The sequence below is a fragment of the Agelaius phoeniceus genome, chromosome 6 (assembly GCF_051311805.1).
Source record: "Agelaius phoeniceus isolate bAgePho1 chromosome 6, bAgePho1.hap1, whole genome shotgun sequence".
NCBI lineage: Eukaryota > Metazoa > Chordata > Aves > Passeriformes > Icteridae > Agelaius > Agelaius phoeniceus.
In genome coordinates, this window is record NC_135270.1 from 22,048,216 (window position 1) to 22,067,019 (window position 18,804).

The window sequence follows — 18,804 nt, forward strand, 5'->3', positions numbered from 1 at the left end:
TTTGTATGTTTGCCTTTCATCTGAGTTTTGCCTTAAAACATAAGAGGACAGGAGGTGGGCTAATGAATTTCTTTAAGATTTATGTAACTAAATTAGCCCACTTCACTCCATGCAAATTCCCAGTGACTGCTGAACCACTCACTAATGAATACAAATATAGGTAAGTTGCTTGCATCTAAACTCTCTGCTTCAGCAGTCAGTGACAACGTGGTCATTGGGAGAATTAACCATGTTTTACTCTTCAAAAATGCTGTGTCCTTTTGCACATTTAGGACTTCCTACATTCCATACATTTACAAACTATGGTAGGTTGTGATAAATCAGAAGAGCAGTAAAGATGCTATGTGTAGTAGTGTAGAATCTCAAATAAATAGTTTATGTGTAATGCTAAATAAAGTGACAATAAATTTATAAATATACTATGTATGGTTGGAACAGGGAGTAGAAGATACTGTAAAATTATATACATCTGTTTCTTTTGTCTTTGCACCTTAGCTTTACTAGGGTTTGGGAGGAAAAAGAGGAACAGTTTGACTTCCTATACAAGAACACACAACCTTGCAAGTTGTTTAAAAATAAGAAAGATATAAGCTTTTAAAATCATTAACACTCAGAATAAAAAAAGCTGACTTTTACCAGAAGAGAACAAAGCATGAAAATACTTAAAACATTGCATCATGTCCAGTAAGAATTGCCAGGGTCCATGAGGACTCATTGAGCTCTGACAGGAAGACAAACAGAGAGAAAGGGAAGCCTGGAAGGGCCTTTTGGAAGATTAGTCTAAGATCCTCATGTAAATGGTCAGATACCGATAGAAAAGGTACAAGAGTTTAAAATATACTTTTTTCTATATTTCTCTAAAATATACCTTTTTCATGTTAAACAAACACAGCTTTGCCATGATGAAATTATTTTATTAGAGAATATCACAGTCATAATTCAAGGGGGAGAATTGTAAAGTGAGAACTCAAATCAGACCTGCTGAATGATCTAAGCTGAAGATCACAACTGCATTCTGCGAACTATTTACACCACACACACCAGATATTATCAGAGTGCTCAACTTGGGACTTTACAGATATAATGAAAATATCTATTTCAAGACTGCATGCAGTTTATGAACTTAGCTACCCCAGGAAAACTAAGTGAAATAATTCTGTATTATTCTACAAATTCATTACATGGTTGCTGAACCCATGAATGAAATGAAGGCAAAAAAAACAAGTCTCAAAACTATAACTCATTCCCTTACACTCTCTTTTTCAGTTTTCTGTTGCATAAACTGCATGTTGTTTTGGGTTTAGATTATTCTGGTGGCTTTAAGAAGCCAATAGGAGAGCTTTTGTAAGATAATAAAAGGAACCAAACACTTCTGTATTTATTTGCCTGAACTAAATTAAAGCAATTTAATTTCTCTTGGTTTTTTTTTCCCCCCTCAACGCAGTATATTTATAAGGCAACAAAGAAATGGTCTCTGAGAGTTTACCCTGTTTTTTCAGGGAGATGAATAAGATAGAAAAGGCCACTGTCTCAGTAGAGCACTCAGATTTCATTAGTGAAAAGGACAGTCCTGTACAGAGAGTTGCCCTTACATAAATTTCATCTGAAGTTTATGACTTATGAAATTATGACTTATGTTGAAACTTTCCAAATGCTGAGACTAGATTCCAAGAGTACCAGTAGTGATCTGGGCCATGTGGAGAGTGTTTACTGTGTACATTTCAGTTTCTGTGCACTGGAGGTTCAAGACAGATGCAAGGAAAAACAGCAGCTTTGCCATCCCATGTGTCTTTGCAATCAGCCTTAATCACTGATTTACTTGTAATTTCCTTGTAAACTTTTTCAGAAACCATTTATCCATTTTGCAAGCATGCCTTCAAGTGTGATATATATCACCTGAATACCAAATAGCATTTGAATTCTAAAACCATGGCAAGAATTTTCTACTTATACTAATATTCATATAGATCAGAAACACATAGACCTTGAAGCCAGCACTAAATGAGTCAACTTGCTCAAAGCTCCAATGCCAGCATGAACCACAAATATATTGTTTAGAGAAATCCAATGTTACAGAAGTGCATGATGACAAGAGCTTTTTACTTTCTTTAGGTGACACATGTTTTACCTGTAAATTGTTGTAATCTCAGTGCCGCATGGATCTTTGTGTTAGGCTTAAGTGAATATTTGGTAAATAAAGTTGGTCAATAAAAATCTTTTTGATAGCAATTGTGAAAAACTCCAAGTGCATCAGACTACAATAATTTTCTTCACTACTGATTAAATCGATAAGAGCTAAATCATTGGGATATGAAAGATGATTTGGGGTGTGTAAAACTTTTATTGAAAGGTATCACACAGGATTAGCTATATTAATTTCAATGAAGTCAAAACACAAGGAAGAAGAAAAATATAGGACAATTGCTTTAAAAAAACAGTGAACAATAAATTTAAATATTAGTTCTTCTTTGGATGAGTAAAGAAAAGTAACAGCTACAAAGTAACATCTTGTTAGGATACTAAGGATATCCTGTGAAATCTGGTTTTCTTGCTACAAACAAATAATATTGAAGCTTAAACAAAACCATTGAGTGCTGCATACAAATCTACCAAGATAGCCAGTATTTCAGATCAATCTGCTGATAATTTTTATGGAATCCATCACAGTCATGAAAATACTTTTAAGCTATTATATTACCCCTTTAAATATCAAAAATGAGGCTGCCTTGAATTTCTATGTGGTACTTCAATTTTACCCAAATTCTGCAGTGCACAGTCCCCTCTTCTAAGATTCAATTACTATAACAGAACGAAGTTTTAGTTTGCTTGCTTCGCGCTTGCTTAAAGCAAAAATAAAATTTGCTCTTACATGCTATTTGTTCTTAACAATGAAGGTGACATTTAAAAAAAACCCCACAGACCCATAAAATGCATTGGATACTGATCACCTTTTATGCCTTATAATATGATAAAATTTCTACTGTCTACTAAAAATTAGAGAACACAGGAAAATTAAATAGAGCATAGAGTAAGAACACACCTAGACAGCCCTTTTAGGAATTTATTTGCAGATAAAATAATACTCACATCATGTTCAGGGTTGCTCAATCTCTGTAACTGAGTACTCAGCACAACAAAGTTAGATTTCTAGAAACAGCCTGTCCCACTGAGGTCCTCCAGTCTGTGTAAAATAGAGGAACTCACTATTTGTCATGAGAGCAGAAGGAGCACCCAATGCTTAAGGAAAACCAAGTAATACTTCGCATGAAAATGCAGGCTATTTTTTACATGGAGAGACTGTTGCATTCCAAGTAAAGAACTGGGCTTACCAAAGGGGAAAAAAAAGCCAGAATTGCCTAAATATTACACCATCTTTTAAATTCTACACTGCAGTGAGCTAGCTACCTACCTGTAGCAAATGCTCTCTCATTTTCAAATTGTTATCTGTCAAAGAAGTATTAGAAGTGGGAAGGACTCTGGAGATCTCTAGTCAAACACCCCTGTGTTTGACTCTATCTATATATGCAGATATAAAAATACACATACACAAATACATGAAGGTTTACACATACATCTATATACACATATATATCTAAGTTTCTACATTTTCTATTTGTGTACCTCAGAGAAAATACCAGTCATTATTTGGTTGTAGAGAGAAACACCATTCCAACCATCTTTTGCTCTTAAGACAACATAGGGAAGTTTGAGGAAACAACCACATCACCTTTCTTCAGGAAAATCTGAGCAAAGCTGTGCAATTGTCCATTAGCTGCTGACCATACACTTCTGAAATCTTTTCTCAGCTTCTCATTCTCTTTCAAAAGGCATTAGACTTGAAATCCCTATTTCTCCACCATGATTCAAAACAGCTCTGCAGCCAACAAAGTTATTATAGTTTCAATACTTCTCCAGTGGAAATATCATAACTGAATAACAGTTATTCAGCTTATTTACTCATGGAATATTTGAATGGCAAGGAGACAAACTATTAAACTTCACAAATAGTTTCACTATTTCTTTGATTGGAATCCTGATTTCTTATAAGGAGATACTCTGCTGTGTTTTGGTTTTCAAAAAAAGGTAGAGAAACTGCTCTAGGATAAGCAGGCCTAAATACACTTAACTAAAAATCTTCATTCTTACTATGTTTCCTTCTTCTACCTTAGTTAAGGTTTCTCAGAATCTTGCCAGATATTTTTTCCTATACACATAGATTTTCCCCAAGATTTTTAGAAAACACAATGCAAGAGAGGAATTGTTGTCATTAAAACCACCAGAGACCCATGTCTTACCCATACAGCTATAGATAATCTCTTTGTCATTAGTAAAGTTAAACTCATACTGTAGTTTACAGTAGCTGTAGTAGGTCTACTGTATAAAACCATTAAAATGCTGTTCTGGCAATATTAATTTTAATGCCAGCATACTCACAAACACATAGAGCTTCTTTTGCAGCCTTAGAGATGTCTGAGAATCTTACAGTTTTGTCAGTATCCTGTATCACATCATCCATCATAGATACATAAAGCTACTAAGACAACTGAAGAAAAAGGCACCAGGAGCATGGCTGGAGGCTGTGCATTTACTAGCTCAAGCTTTTTGGTTGCTCACTGAACTCATATACCTTTCATGGTTGATTTCTTTGGACAACTACCTATGGAAATTAAAAGAAAATGTAGGGGAAAAAAATGGGCTTTGTAGGAGATGAATAGACAAAACACCTACTGTGTCTCCAGCCAGTTATTACGCCTCAACAGCTTGAAGGTTTACCCTCATCTTTTACCAGCACTTCAACTTACACAGTTCCATTCTCAATAATACATCATTATCTACTAAGCAAACTCCCCTGATAATCATGCACTTTTCAGAAGGTCTGTACATTATCTAGGGTGCAATTTCTCATTTTCAGAGCTGTACCTAATATATGGCTATATCTTATTATATCTTCTATTTCTGCAATACTTACTTGACTGTGGTATGATACAGTCTCTAAAAGACAGATCATTGCTCCTGCTATGATAACGGATCAATATTTAGTCTTAATTGTTCTGATTATGATGGAGTCCTGAGTGTTCTTGGTTGAGGAGAAGTCAGATGGTTGAGGCTTAATTAAATAAAAATGATACTTGAAGAAAGGCTTCAGTAGTGTCAGTCACTACATTATTACCTTCATTTACTCAAGCTGAGTTAGATTTAGATAGCCTTGAAATTAAAACATTTTAAACTATGTATAAACTTAAAATGCAGAAGTCCTGGTATGGAATGACTTAACACCACCAATGACAGATTATTGTCAAAAAAAACTTCTTTTTGAAGCATGGAGAATGGAAAGCACATCAATCAGATGATCTCTTCATGAGGAAAACCACAGACCTGTGGCAGTGAGATACAACATTACCTGGTTACTTGACAAGGGCACTAATCACCCTGTACACATTTTCTGTCAATAAAGGATGTAAACCATTCTTCCTGCTTATTATACATCATCTAGTAATCAAAAATTCACAGACTGTAACATCCACATTTTTGCTAACTAGACTCAGGCTCTGCTGACGGGAGCTGACATTACCCTCTGTGCAATTAATTTCTATGCTACTGCATGATGAAGTCAAAAAAGATATTTTCTGAACTTCCTACCCCACAGCCCTAGTTTTCATCTGCAATAAGTTCTGTCTGAGCTACATGGATTACTAGCATAGTCTATTCAAGTGCTGAGAACCTTAAATTTTATCTAACTGGAATAAGAAAGCTTAGGCTAGGGCACAGAAACCTCACACATGAAATCATCAGAAACACTCTTAGTGGTGGATATCGTACAGTGATTTCACATTTAGAGCTGGCAGTGCTAATGTCATTCCCTGATGAGAAAAGAGACATGGCAAAAAGCCATGAGATGTAAGTTTTTTCCCCAATATCTATCTTTTTTTTTTAACTTTTCACTTTAGATGTACAACAGGTGCTTGTAGGAAAACCACTACTCTAACTTAATCATGCTCACTGAGATAAAATGCTAAGAGGCACCTCTGGGGGGCGAATGACAAAACACATTTGCATAGTTTGCACTACAGATTTTATTTAATTTAGGAAGAAAGGCCTTTGAGGCTTACTGCATTGTCAAAAGCTGTAAATAGAAAAGTGCCTTCAGTATTTCCTCAAGTGCTAAGTAAAAGGTCCTTTGGATTCAGAGGTTAAGTGTGACTGATAAAATCAGTCTTCATAGCCTTTCAAGCTCATCTTTGGAGGGTAAATATGCAATGGGTAAACTATATCAACTTGAAAAGGTTTTCAGTTACTTCACTGGAAGAAAATCTCATTCATCTCTGGACTTCCCAAGTACAACCACAAAAGTCTTGTTTGTGAATTCTAAAATTAATATACACACAACAACAACAACAATAATAATAATAATAATTTATGTTCTTCAATGAAAAGTCCTAAATGCTAACAAAAAGCTCTAGATTACCACCAATACCTTCCTCCACATCTATAATGTATCACAAGGTTTTACATGCCTATAACACACATGTGAAATAGTTAATTCAGTGCTTTCTCCTACCTTGGTTGATCCAAATATCTCACACTTCAATATGTACTCAAAGAGCTTTCTAGAATAGGCACATTATTTAATCATCAAATTATCTAATTGCTTTTTGAACAAACAGATTAACATGGATGCTATCCAGATCTGACATATGATTCCTAGACTCACTAAAAATAACATCAAAGAAGAAATGGAGTAAATAAAACAGCTTGAGAAGGAAGGCCAAAAAACATGAAGGTGTTTACCTCATATGGGAAAGGATGATTTACGGCTTCCTTTTCTTGTACATACTCCCAGAGCATTCTTACGCAAAGGCTGATAAAGAGAAAATGAAAAAAAAAGGGAAACAAGAAAAAAATGAAGGGAAACAAGAAGTGCCTCTTAGCTCTCTATTAGCAACACAAAACTTTTTCACCTGTGGAGCAAAGAAAAGTGTCCTTAGGTGCAGCTGTGAGACGGGTCTAAATCCTATGTTAAAATACATAACCTTTCTTTAAGTGTAAGTACTTCAGGAGTAAAATTGCTTGTTTACAAGTCCAAACTTGTTTTGGAGGCATTTCTAAATACAATAAGCTTTTCAGCTAAGCAGTGAATAAACTCAACTTCATAAAATTTTCTTCTGTTTCAAATAGGTTTCAAAAGCCTAGTCTAGACTTGTTCTTTGTTCTGGCAACTCAATTTAAAAGAAATTTCAATGTTACCAAAACCATTTTGTTAAGGACCCTTTTTTTTAATCTGCACACTTGAAGTAGTTTCTTGAACTAATGGAAAATCCATTATTTTTTTATCTGACACTTGTAGAGGTTTTGTTTTTAACATAATAAACAATGAAAAGCTGAAGCTCACTTTTTCTCGCTTTTTTTTTCAATCTGTGAGAAACAGGCATAGATGCATGAACTATAAGTGACTTTACAGCTCAGAAACTAGAGATAAAAGCCTCAAAATATGCTGCATCATTTTTCAACTCATGTACTAATCTCAATATTTGCATTTGTCTTCTTATGATATTTTCTAAGGAAACACTTCAGCTACTAAAAATATGTAATAAACAGAGTGTAATAAACTGAGAAAATGTTGCCCTTGAGGTTTAGAAATTTTTTTCCAAAACCATGCAGTCAACTTCCAGGTAATGTCATATGCAATATGATACTTATACCTGATCTCTCAAATACAGCATAGGCATGATACTATTCTGATGAGCAAAGCAATAATTGTGTGATGAACACACATGCATTCACAAGCTACTTTCAGATGTATTTAGTTATTGAAATATGTAACTATCTAATGAAAATCAGTATCTACACTACTTAGTCTTCAATTTCTAACAAAGTATTTTCCTGATTTCATCATTGACCATTTTAACACTGTCTTATTTAGGTATTGGCTGTATCAGAGGAACTTCAGAAGCATTTTAGGACTAATTACTTGAAAGAAGAAAGGAAGGAACCAGAAACATTCTCCTTCTAAAGGCATTTTAAAATCCAACCCATACTAAGCTGACGCAGCATGCAGTCTGAAAAGTACCATTACTGCCTCTTCTACAGTATTTCAACTTCAGGACACATCACACCCTAGCTTTTGGTGAAGGAAAACCTTCAATCTATCCTTACAAACTTAACATTGAACATTACAGAAAATACAACCATAGAAAATACAACCATCTTAATTGTACCAAGTTAGAAAGGATACTCAGTGGTAATTTCACCAGTAAGTCTTATCTTTTGCAAAGAAAAAGTAAACAAACAGCAAAAACTTAGAATATCAAAACACTATAAATAGCTTTGAGGTGTACTTGTCTGACCAAATGGATACAGCAATTGTGTGCCAGCCAGGACAAGCACTGGACAACTGAAAAATTTTAAGATCTTGTCTGATTTAGGAAGGTATGTGTCTTTAACATACATCTTACCATACATACTGTGCCATGAGTATATATGACATATATATTATCAAACAAGTCTGTTTTTCTAGAACAGGATAGTTTGTTGTTGACAGTCATTTTGAAGGTCAACAACTACAATAGTCATGAGCAAGAGCAGTACCCTTGATTTGTAAAGGCTATCCTAGACTATGTGTTAGAAAACTTGTACGAAGTACAAAGAGATCTCAGTCAATAGCTGTGTAATGCACTTTGAGTAGAAAGGGAGAGCAAGAAAAGTCCTGGCTGCAGAATATCCAAGGGCCTTGCCATGAGACCCACTCGAACAAGAGCAAGAAAATCCCAGCAAGTTCTTCCACCAAGTGACTACACTTTCAAGAACTCTTTCCCCCAAATTCATAATCATTCTACCAGAGGGACAGGTAAGTAAAGTTTTAGCATTTCTATTACCCACTAGATTTCCATTTCTCTATTCCAGAGCAGGATTTGGCACTAGCTAATACAGGTCTTATAAATAGTAATGAGGATGACAGGATTCTTTCCAATACTAGATCCAGGAACTTACTCCCAGTGACATTCTTCAAGCATGAATAAAACAATTGCCTAGCTAGCTTGGATACACTTGTGCAATACCAACAAATTGTGGAAATGGTATTTGGTACTGGCTGGTCTCATGTCTGGTGTGGCTAGCCAAAATTATCTCCACAGTAAAGCATTTCTTAAGGCAGTCAGACTCAACACAAAGAGAACAGATTGAACACAGCAGCAGAGAGCATGACAGCAGTGTTCTGACTTTAGTCCATACTTGTCCCTTTTTCCAGTAACTGCAATTTGCCTACTGATTGTGACCTAGTGGTCACAAAAAGTACTACATGAAAATTGGGTTCCACAAGACATGCCACTATTTATGGGTATTTTCAAAGACTACTTATAAGTCAGCTGCCAATTTGCAGCCCAGTTCCTAAAATTAGAATGTCTTCCAAGACCAGATTTGTTTTTAATCAAATTCTAAGAGTCTTAATACAGCCCCGCTTATTTCTGTGGCTACTTTCAGAACTGAACTTTTCCTTTCTGTTTATGTACTATGTCTGATGTGGTAGAGATGACACTACACAAATATAAATAGTTTCACAATATTCTAAAAAGGGTTCCAAAATATGCCTGTTTTTAAACTCTGTGCTTTCTCAGTCTGTATTTGACCATCATGTCACAAAGCATGATGAGGCAGCTTTCATAGACTGTAATTCTGCTATCATTCCTCATCACAGATCTGAATGCAGAATGATCATCTAACAAGGGTTAGCTGCTCCCTAAGTGATGAGGAGACAGAAGCCAAATGAGATAAAAAGGTTAGCAAGGCAGAGCACCATCGGAGAGGTAGGAGAGAAAATGGTCAAGTTCAACCAAGAGTGCAAATCAGCAGGGAGATGCATAGCCATAGGGCAGGTCCCAGATCAAACCAGGAAAACAGTCTGTGGGTCAGAAGCAATTATAGGTAATCAGGGTGAGATGTTATCCAGAGGTCAGTGAGCAGGTTCAGAGGCACAGGTCAAGATAGGATACCAGTGCATGGGTTAGGACACAGAACAACAGGATCTGTGTCTGTGCACACAAATGGCTGAGCCAGTCAGCAACCAACACTGCCAGCACAGCTCAGACAGAGACTGAAGACTCCAGACTGAGCCAACACAGAACTCTTTGGTTTACAGACAGAGATATGGATGGAGGCCACAGTTGAGGCTGCTCTGGGTCATTAGAGATATTAGTACACTCAAGGCCCTAACATGGGTGATCTTGGCCACCTGCTCATGATTTGAAGATTACCCAACAATCTGTGGTGATTAGACAGTTATATGGACAATGCAAAAGAGATACTCCAAATTTGGCAACCCTGACTGGAAGAACTTCCCTAGAGATTCTTATCTTTATCATTCAAAGAAGAAGGCTATATTCAATTAAAGCCAAAAGCAGGATTTTTTTTTTAAGTTTAAAATGAAGCACCCTCAATATATAGTTTTAGCTGTGCTAAGATAGCACACAAAATGAGATTAATAGAATTCAGATAAGCATTAGACTTAATAGGCTTAATGAGAACATGTGAAATAGAATAATTTCAGAGAGAGATAAATCCTCAAGCTCCAAGGCATATTTCTACCAGGAAATGAGAGAAGCTAAAAAGTTCATTCCATTATGATTCACTTTTCAGAATAGTTATGATCAGAAATGAGCACTTGAAAAACAAAGAAAACAGACAGCCCTCTTCAGTTTTTAAAAGGAGTAACTTATATGCAATACAAGCTGTTCTCATACTGGAGGGCTTTTAAAGTTCCCCTCTCCTACTTACTGCTATAACTATGGATGCTTTTCAGATAGTGCAAATATATGAAGTCTACTGTTCAGATGCCTAATTTCATAGATTGTCCCAGAGTCAAGAATGTCTCTTGGTGGATCTATCATTCAGCCTGTGTCTAATATTTTAAGAATTGCAATAGATGAAGATACTAAAAAATTTAGGGCAGATGACAAATAAGGGAATAAGATTCACTAAAACACGTGCAGACCACCAACAATCAAGTTTCAGCCATCACTTTACTCTCCCCTGTCCACCTTCAAAACAGAAAATCTCATAATTTTCAGCAGGAATGATTTAAGATTGCAGAATCATGAAATATTCAACCTTAGGAAGACACAAGTGTCTGGGAATGACACTAAGTTGAGCAGGAGCATTCATCTGCTGGAGGTAGGAAGATTTTGTAGAGGGATGTGGAAAGGCTGGATAGATGACCAAGGACCAAGACCAATGGTATAAGTTTCAAAAGATAGTGCTGGGTCCTGCATTTTAGTCACAACAACCCCAGGCACTGCTACAGGCTTGCAGAAGCGTGGCTGAAGAGATGCCCAGCACAAAAGACCTGGGGGTGCTGAATGTGAGTCCATGTGGGCCCAGGTGGACAAGAAGTCCAGTGGCATCCTGGGTTGTAGCAAGAATATTGTGACCAGCAGGACCAGGATGTACTTGGCACTGGTGATGATCTACCTAAAATCCTGTGTTCAGTTTGGGGGCCCTCACTAGGTGCCTCAGACTCTGGTGCTGGAGGCCCCTCCTACTGAGGTGCTGGAGTGTGTCCAGAGAAGGGCAACTGAGCTGGGAAGAGTCTGGAGCGCAAGTCTCACAAGGAGCAGCTGAGGGAGCTGGGGTTGTTTAGCCTGGAGGAAAGGAGGCTCAAGGGAGACCTTATCACTCTCTATAAGTTCCTGAAAGGAGGCTGTAACCAAGTAGGGATTGGTCTCTTTTGTCAGACAACTAATAACAGGAGAGAGGTCATAGCCTCACGTTGCACCAAGGGAGGCTTCTGTTGGACATCAGGAGGAATTTCTTCACAGAAGGGGTTGTTAAGCACTGGAGTGGGCTACCCAGGGAGATGGTGGAGTCACCATCCTTGGAGGCATTCAAGAAATGAATGGACGTGGCACTGAGTGCTATTGTCTAGTTAACAATGTCGAGAACATCAGTGGTTGGACTTGTTGATTTTAGAGGTCTTCTCCAACCTAAAAGATTCATGTGATTGATTTTATATGAGATTAGGCTGCCAAATGCCTTAAGACATTGGTCTTTATCCTGTGTTGATTTCATCAACGTCCTACCTAGACAGCCTTTTAGTCAGTTCCTTGACTTATTTCATGATGAAGACTCCTGCAGGGATGCACCTCACTCTTCCCTTGCACACTTCTCATAAGCTGTTAAAACACATAGTTCTGATGATTAGATTTTGTCTGGCATTAGATTTTATTTATGTTTTCATAGTTGGAGGTATGCTTTTTCAAAGCCAGCCTCTTAACTATAAGAAACAAGAAGATTCATTTTTTGCAATGCATTAGCACAAAGCGCCCCTTAATGGCCTGACAGCCTGCACACTAAACTGATAGCCTTATTTGCATGAGAAGAGAGGCAGGAAGTACAGGGAGACAGATGGGTGAATATTAATTAATGCTTATAAGGCTGAGGAAAATAAGCAATTTGAAATTTGTAATACCCTCTTCCCAAACAACCTTGTCTTATTTACATTATAATATAATACTAGAAGACAAAATGTACTAAATGCATAAAGAGCTAAAAGCTTTATGTTAAGTATTTCGTGAAAGATAAGAACGGGAAGATGCACAGCTAAGACTGTTCCAGCTCAGCTCTTCCAGACACTAGAAGAGGGAAAAGTAATTTCTCACATGCTAGAAATATAACCAGAAAATTATGTCATTTAAACTTGCCTTTAGGTGGACATCCCAACCAAAACTCACCAAATAATAGCACTGTAATTCTATTACTGAAAATCTGATCTGGTTGCTGATGAGACACCATAGACACAGCTATGAATATTAAAGGTTAGGATGTCTATATAAAGACTTATTGTCCATGGTTTCCATGTATTCTATAATTCTGGCAAACAGTTACCATTACTGTGAAGCTCTTTCTCACTGTCAAATTAAGCACAGCACAGCAGCTGTGCTTAACGTGTGCCATATGTTATCTCAGAACAGAGCTTATCAGGTACAACCAAACATCACATCTACTCCAGCTCTGAAAACTGGGGAGTGTGTTCCTAGCACATAACCAGCATGTTATTGAATATATCGTGTAAAGAACATGGCTGTACTTCCCCAGGAAAGTCAGTCCATATGCTGAAAAACTACACTAATTATGTCCATAAAGGGCAGCTACTGTGCTAGTGTATGCCCTAGATATCAGCACACTAATGTTCTGCTGATATTACTGCATTCTTGTACAATTTTTTTGATAAGCCTTCATTAAATACCTATTCATCATACTTCAGTATGAAAAGGGCAGCTTTTGCATGATTTGAAGTTGATGGCAGTATAATAAGTTAGATGAAAGAACAGCCTTGAAATGAGAATAAATTTTTCACAATTTTCAGGCTTCATTTCTTTTTTAGGCAGGAAGGACAGGATCTAAAATTGCATAACTGTATAAAAAAGCTATATCACTGATATACAATAGGATGTTATTTTATTCACACCCAATAGCAACTCAGTGGACCTGTTCACATGTAGATGAGTAAAGTCTCAAATCCTATAAATTTTGCTGTGAATTAATTCACAATATGCCTGCAATGACTCTGAAAAGTTGATAACTTGGAATTGTCCCTTCCAACCCAGCATATTGTGCAATTCTATGATTAAGAGTCCACATAATTTCCACTGCACAGATCTGACATTGCTACTAAAAAGGTAAAATCAAGCCTTAAAAAAGAAATGGAAAAAAACAAAAAAGGAAAATGTAATAAGAGGGAAAAATAAGAAAAAGATCTAAAAGCAGAAAAGGAGAAAAAAAAGACCAAGACAGAGAGGAAGAAGAAGGACAATAAAAGTTCCCATAGTATTTTAGTTAGGTAGATCATTAACCTCAGGGAAATGGAGAGATGGAGATATTTCTATTGAATAGGCAGCAACCATTTTAAAAATTGGAATTCTATCTGTATGCCATGTTTACTACTCTTGATGAAAAAATGACACAAAATTTTTTGGAAATACATTTTTTTCCTTCTTTTCAACTATGATAATCAGATTTTCATTATGCTAAAACTGTAACTCCCCTTGAAAAGAATAAAGACTTTTTTTTCTGGCAAGAATATATTGAGATATAAAAATGCTATACATACATGTGTGCATGAATTCATGCTTGTTTTAAGCAAATAGCCTATAGGCTTATATTCAAGGTTCAATTATAAATAAATCAAGAAAAATATTTAGACATGAAGCAAAATAGATTACCTGAAATCTCATTAAAGTCTATTGAAGTGGAAAGCATTATCAAGATTCATCCCCCACGTTAGTCAAGATGCAGATGAGACACCTAGGCACCTGCACAGCTTCGCATTCCACACAACAGTCTGTCCCCTGTACTCCTGGGAAACACGAAGAACGGGTTACCCAGGACTGTGCACCAAGAAAACATGGTTCCTGAGAAACAACACAAAAATATTTGCCTGTGATCTCTTCAAAGTTCATTGACTGAAGGTGATTTCATGACACACTTTTAATTTCAACCTACAAAGGCTCCCAACAGAAAATGGTGACACAAGACTGGATGGTGAAACAACAAATGTCACTAGTTTAAACACCCAGATTTTCCTGGGTTATAAGTCCATGGGTGCTGGTTCACAGTATGAAATTTCAGATGGAAATGTTAGTTTAAGGAAAGACAAACATATTTTTTTAGTGATTTCCTAACACTAAGCATCTTTAAGCTTTGAAACACATAAAACTATTATTTGACTGAATCAAATACTAACTTATGTATAATTTCTTGTTTTGGATTCTCTAGAGACATTTTGCTATCTACAGTATTATGGTAGTCATCCTTACTTCATTCACACATGCTCAGGGCTGAGAAGTCTTTTTAAAATTTTTTAAATCCTTGCTTAAACACACCTCCTTCCCTCCCATTTTTTGTGTTTTTTTTCCCTTTGGGCTACCTCAGAAAACTTTCTCTACTGGACTTTTAGAGCCTTACATCAACAACTTATCACCATTTTTTGCAAGATGTTCCTACTCCCTTAAAACAGTAATTCTTTGAACCTAGTCTGAATAAAAAGAGTTGACATATAGCCATGGGGTTTTTTCCATTTAGACAACTGGCTTCTAAACTCCAGATCATGTAACCTGTTAAATGTCTTCTGAAGACAAGACATAAGGAGCAAAAATATGACAATAAAAGAGGATTGACATATAATCACAGCAATAATTCACAAGCTGTTCACAGATTGACTCCCAAATCTATATCTCAATATAGAAAAAGGATGATGCAGACAAAAACATTAGTATATTTCTGTACTTTTGCTTTATATGGAGGAAGGGAAAAAAACCCAAAAAACCAACAAAACAATTTCAGACTGTTGAAAGCTGTTGTTCTTATTGTACATGCCAAGACTTATTTAGACTATTTCCAATTTTAAGACTCTCAGAAGATAACAGCTAAGCTATATACCTCCCTAGTGTAGCTGGTTAGCATTAAAATGGAATCAAATATCGATCACCCCAGAAGTACTAGCAGTCAGGTTGTAGGAGAACTGTTTCTAATAATAATGAAAATATAGATATTTTACATGGTGGGCAGGAAAACTAGAAAGAGTGGAGGTGGAAAAGCAAAAACATTAGCAATAGGAATAAATTCAAAATAGTTCTGTAGTCACTGGAGCACAAATGCAGCTCACCTAATATCAAAAAGATTACCAGGCATTTATCTGTCTCAAATACTAAAAATAACATGTGAAATAATGTTTTGATCTGCCTCAGAAGACACTGCAGTCAAATAGATCCCCCAGCAGCTGTAGCACTTGTGAGTATAAATAATGAGATGCCCAGTAAAATTAGGATTTTAAATTAAGCTGGAACAGTTCAGAAAAGAATAATCTAGTGAGCTCTGAGCTGTTTTAATCTGCATGGGTAGCATGAGGGATGAAGAGGCAGGGGGAATAAAAAGATTTATCCAAACCACACAGAGAGGAGCTGCTTTTTCCTCTGTATTCCTTGATAATAAACTTAGAAGAAGATCTTGTTTAACAGTACTGCTGTACCCTTCATAACAATTGAATGTGGGTGCCTATTTTAAACCTTTATTCAGTTTGCTACTTATGTGATTAACAGAGATGCTGGAGAGCTTGAGCTCATCAGTTGACAAAATAGCTTGAAATGAGAACTGCTGGATCACGTTTCAACATTTATCACAAGTGCTGGACAATCACATATGTAAATTTTTAAATGTGAACTCAACTCAGAATTTGAGAGTGTTCAGAATTATACTATAGCCATGCATAGATTAGTGGTTTGATATCTCTCAGATACATCTGTTAAACAGACACAGGTAATTTTGGAAAAAAAAGAATGTGCACTGCTATCAGGGTTTTGAAGACAAGTTTATTAACATATAGAAAATATGAGAAGGTCCTGAGCTGAAAGCCACAACAGGAAAACAAAAGGTTATTTCCCATAATATTCCCCAATATATGCTTAGTCTTCCAATTCCAGTGTTGGCAAAACTTGCATGTGGATTTTAGAACAGGTTGCATAATTTGCTTTCTCCTTACAAAGAACTTATAAAGAACTGTCACCCTGAGAGAGCAGGCAATTTGAGCCTGTAAGCATTCCACTTTGTTCCAGTCCAGACCTGGAATTTTCCAGATTTCCAGATTTCAGAATTTCCAGAGCTGCATATCTAAAGGTAAAATAATAAATGTTGTACACAAGCAGCCCTTAGGTACCCTCAAGGAATAAAAGGTTGTATGTAAAAGTAAAGGGTTGTTTTTCTTGTTTGAAATGAGATAAGATAGATAATAACTGGTCCAATTTAGAGCATAAGATGCAAAAAACCAAGAGGTTTCAGAACATGAGAGTTCTAATACTTCTGCTATTACAGTCTTTTATGATTGAAGTGCTACTGCTTGATGGAGCATTTGCTCTTACATGACACTGTTAAAGACATTAATGAATCAGGAGACATGCTGAGCTAAATCAAAACTTTTAACTTTCAAAAGTTATCATCATTATTATTAATTATGACACAGAAAGTATAATACCTAACACAAAACTATCTAGAATAAAGCAAAATTTAGTGGTTGTTCATTTGAATGACAGTGAGGCAAAGAAACATTGGGAAAATCTTTTTGTCTATGCCCTGTCTATTTGTGTGATAGCAAATTTAATCATTGATCCATTCCAAAATCAACTGTCTCAACTTATTAAACCTGATTGAGAGGGCCGGTCCTGAGAAAGCTCTTATTTACGTAAAATTGTTAAAATGAAAGGTTTTTAAAGCCTCTGTTCACACACAAAATTGTTATTAAATTTGTGAATTTTTCACAGAATTGACAGAAGTTAATGTCCTTGCACTTGAAATCCAACACAGAAAATCGTCATTTCAAAATCATGAATGAAAATATTGACCAGCAGTAATAACTGAAGTCAGTATTTATTTTTCCAGCTACTGAACCCTTATCCTGTTTAATAGCTGATACCACAAATATACAAACACCTGGGAAATCATGTTTGTTACACAGCATTAACAATTCACATCCACAGTAGATAAGAATTGGAGCACAGGTTCCTACACTCATGATTACATATATAATTTTTACACTTTTATTCATTCACTCATGTGCTATGTGTTATCTGGGAACAGAACTGTTGCCATCAGTATAAAAGTTTTGCGTCCCTAGAAAATAGAAATAATCTGATATTTGAAGTCAGAGATTATAGCAAGCCAATCAAACACTATTTTAATACAGAGATATCTTTGCTATGTTTTAAAATGTTCTCTTGCTATACTTTGAAGTTAGAATCTAAAGGTGGAATATATTATTTGATTGCTTCTAAATTTTGAAGATAATTCAACAAAGAGGTCACACTAAAACAAAAAAAATTATTTTACCTATAAAAGTTTCTAGGCCAGTTCTTTATAAAAAATGTCAATAATAAAAACGACAAAATGTAGAAACTCAATATATTTCATTTGTTGTGTAATGATAATGGTTATTTTAGTAATCTGCTCTTTGAATTTTAGGTGTCACTTGGAATACTCTGCGTATTCTATTCTACACTCCTAATTATCAGGTATTTTTAACATATGGGAGACTTGCATTCACTCCCATGACTGTTACACTAAGGAAAACCAATAAACACCCTAAGATTTTCAATAGGAGAGATTTCATAAGATATAGTATGACTGCCACAAAGCAAATCCTTATCCAGACTACGCCAGATTTTCTGCAGCCTTATATCCCTGAAGTAGCGAAAAGCAAGCAAAAGAACATACAAGGCCAAAAAAACACTATAAAGCACATGCTACCACAGTCCCCAGTCCAGCCCCTTCCTCCTATACTCATGTTATCCATTCACACTTCAGTACCTAAACATTCTCTGCTTGTGATACCCTTTACAAACCTAGAGTAAACTCAATTTTTACGTTAAATGGGATGGAGATTAATGCTCTTTGCCTTTTAAGTGAGCAATAAAATTATAAATTAATGGCAAAATGCAAAATCATTGCAGCCAAAATGATCAATGTCCATGCCCAAAGCCTCCCACTTTCACATCTACTCAGCTTGACAAATTGCTTTCTCTACTTAAGTCACCCAAAGATTTAATTTTGGTTGGAACATTCAGTTAACATTCAAGTCCTTTATTCATCTCCCCATCCCCTCCTGATTAAAAGCTTACCATTTTTGGTTTTAAGACTACTCATTTGTGTGAGCATGCTACTAAAATGTCAGGTTCATGACCCCTTCAGGTTACAGCAACTCTATCAAAGCTCCAGCACATCTTCCAGTTGTGGTACAGTGCAAGGATCTCATACACAGCTTTTACCCCA

The 18,804-nt window shown here is 36.1% G+C and overlaps 1 protein-coding gene across 8 annotated transcripts in view; it reads right to left on the minus strand.

The window, feature by feature from the left end:
- The window catches only part of LRRC4C (leucine rich repeat containing 4C), a 485,229-nt gene that overhangs the window by 167,130 nt on the left and 299,295 nt on the right, over nt 1-18,804 (minus strand). The window contains exon 1 of one of the 8 annotated variants that reach the window (XM_077179998.1): nt 14,211-14,231. The exons of 6 other annotated variants lie outside the window; for them this stretch is intronic. The gene's annotated coding sequence lies outside the window, so the exon portion shown is untranslated. Of the gene's footprint in view, nt 1-6,789; nt 6,809-14,210; nt 14,232-18,804 lie in introns of those variants that run through there. One more of the 8 variants, XM_077179997.1, reaches the window with a different exon arrangement.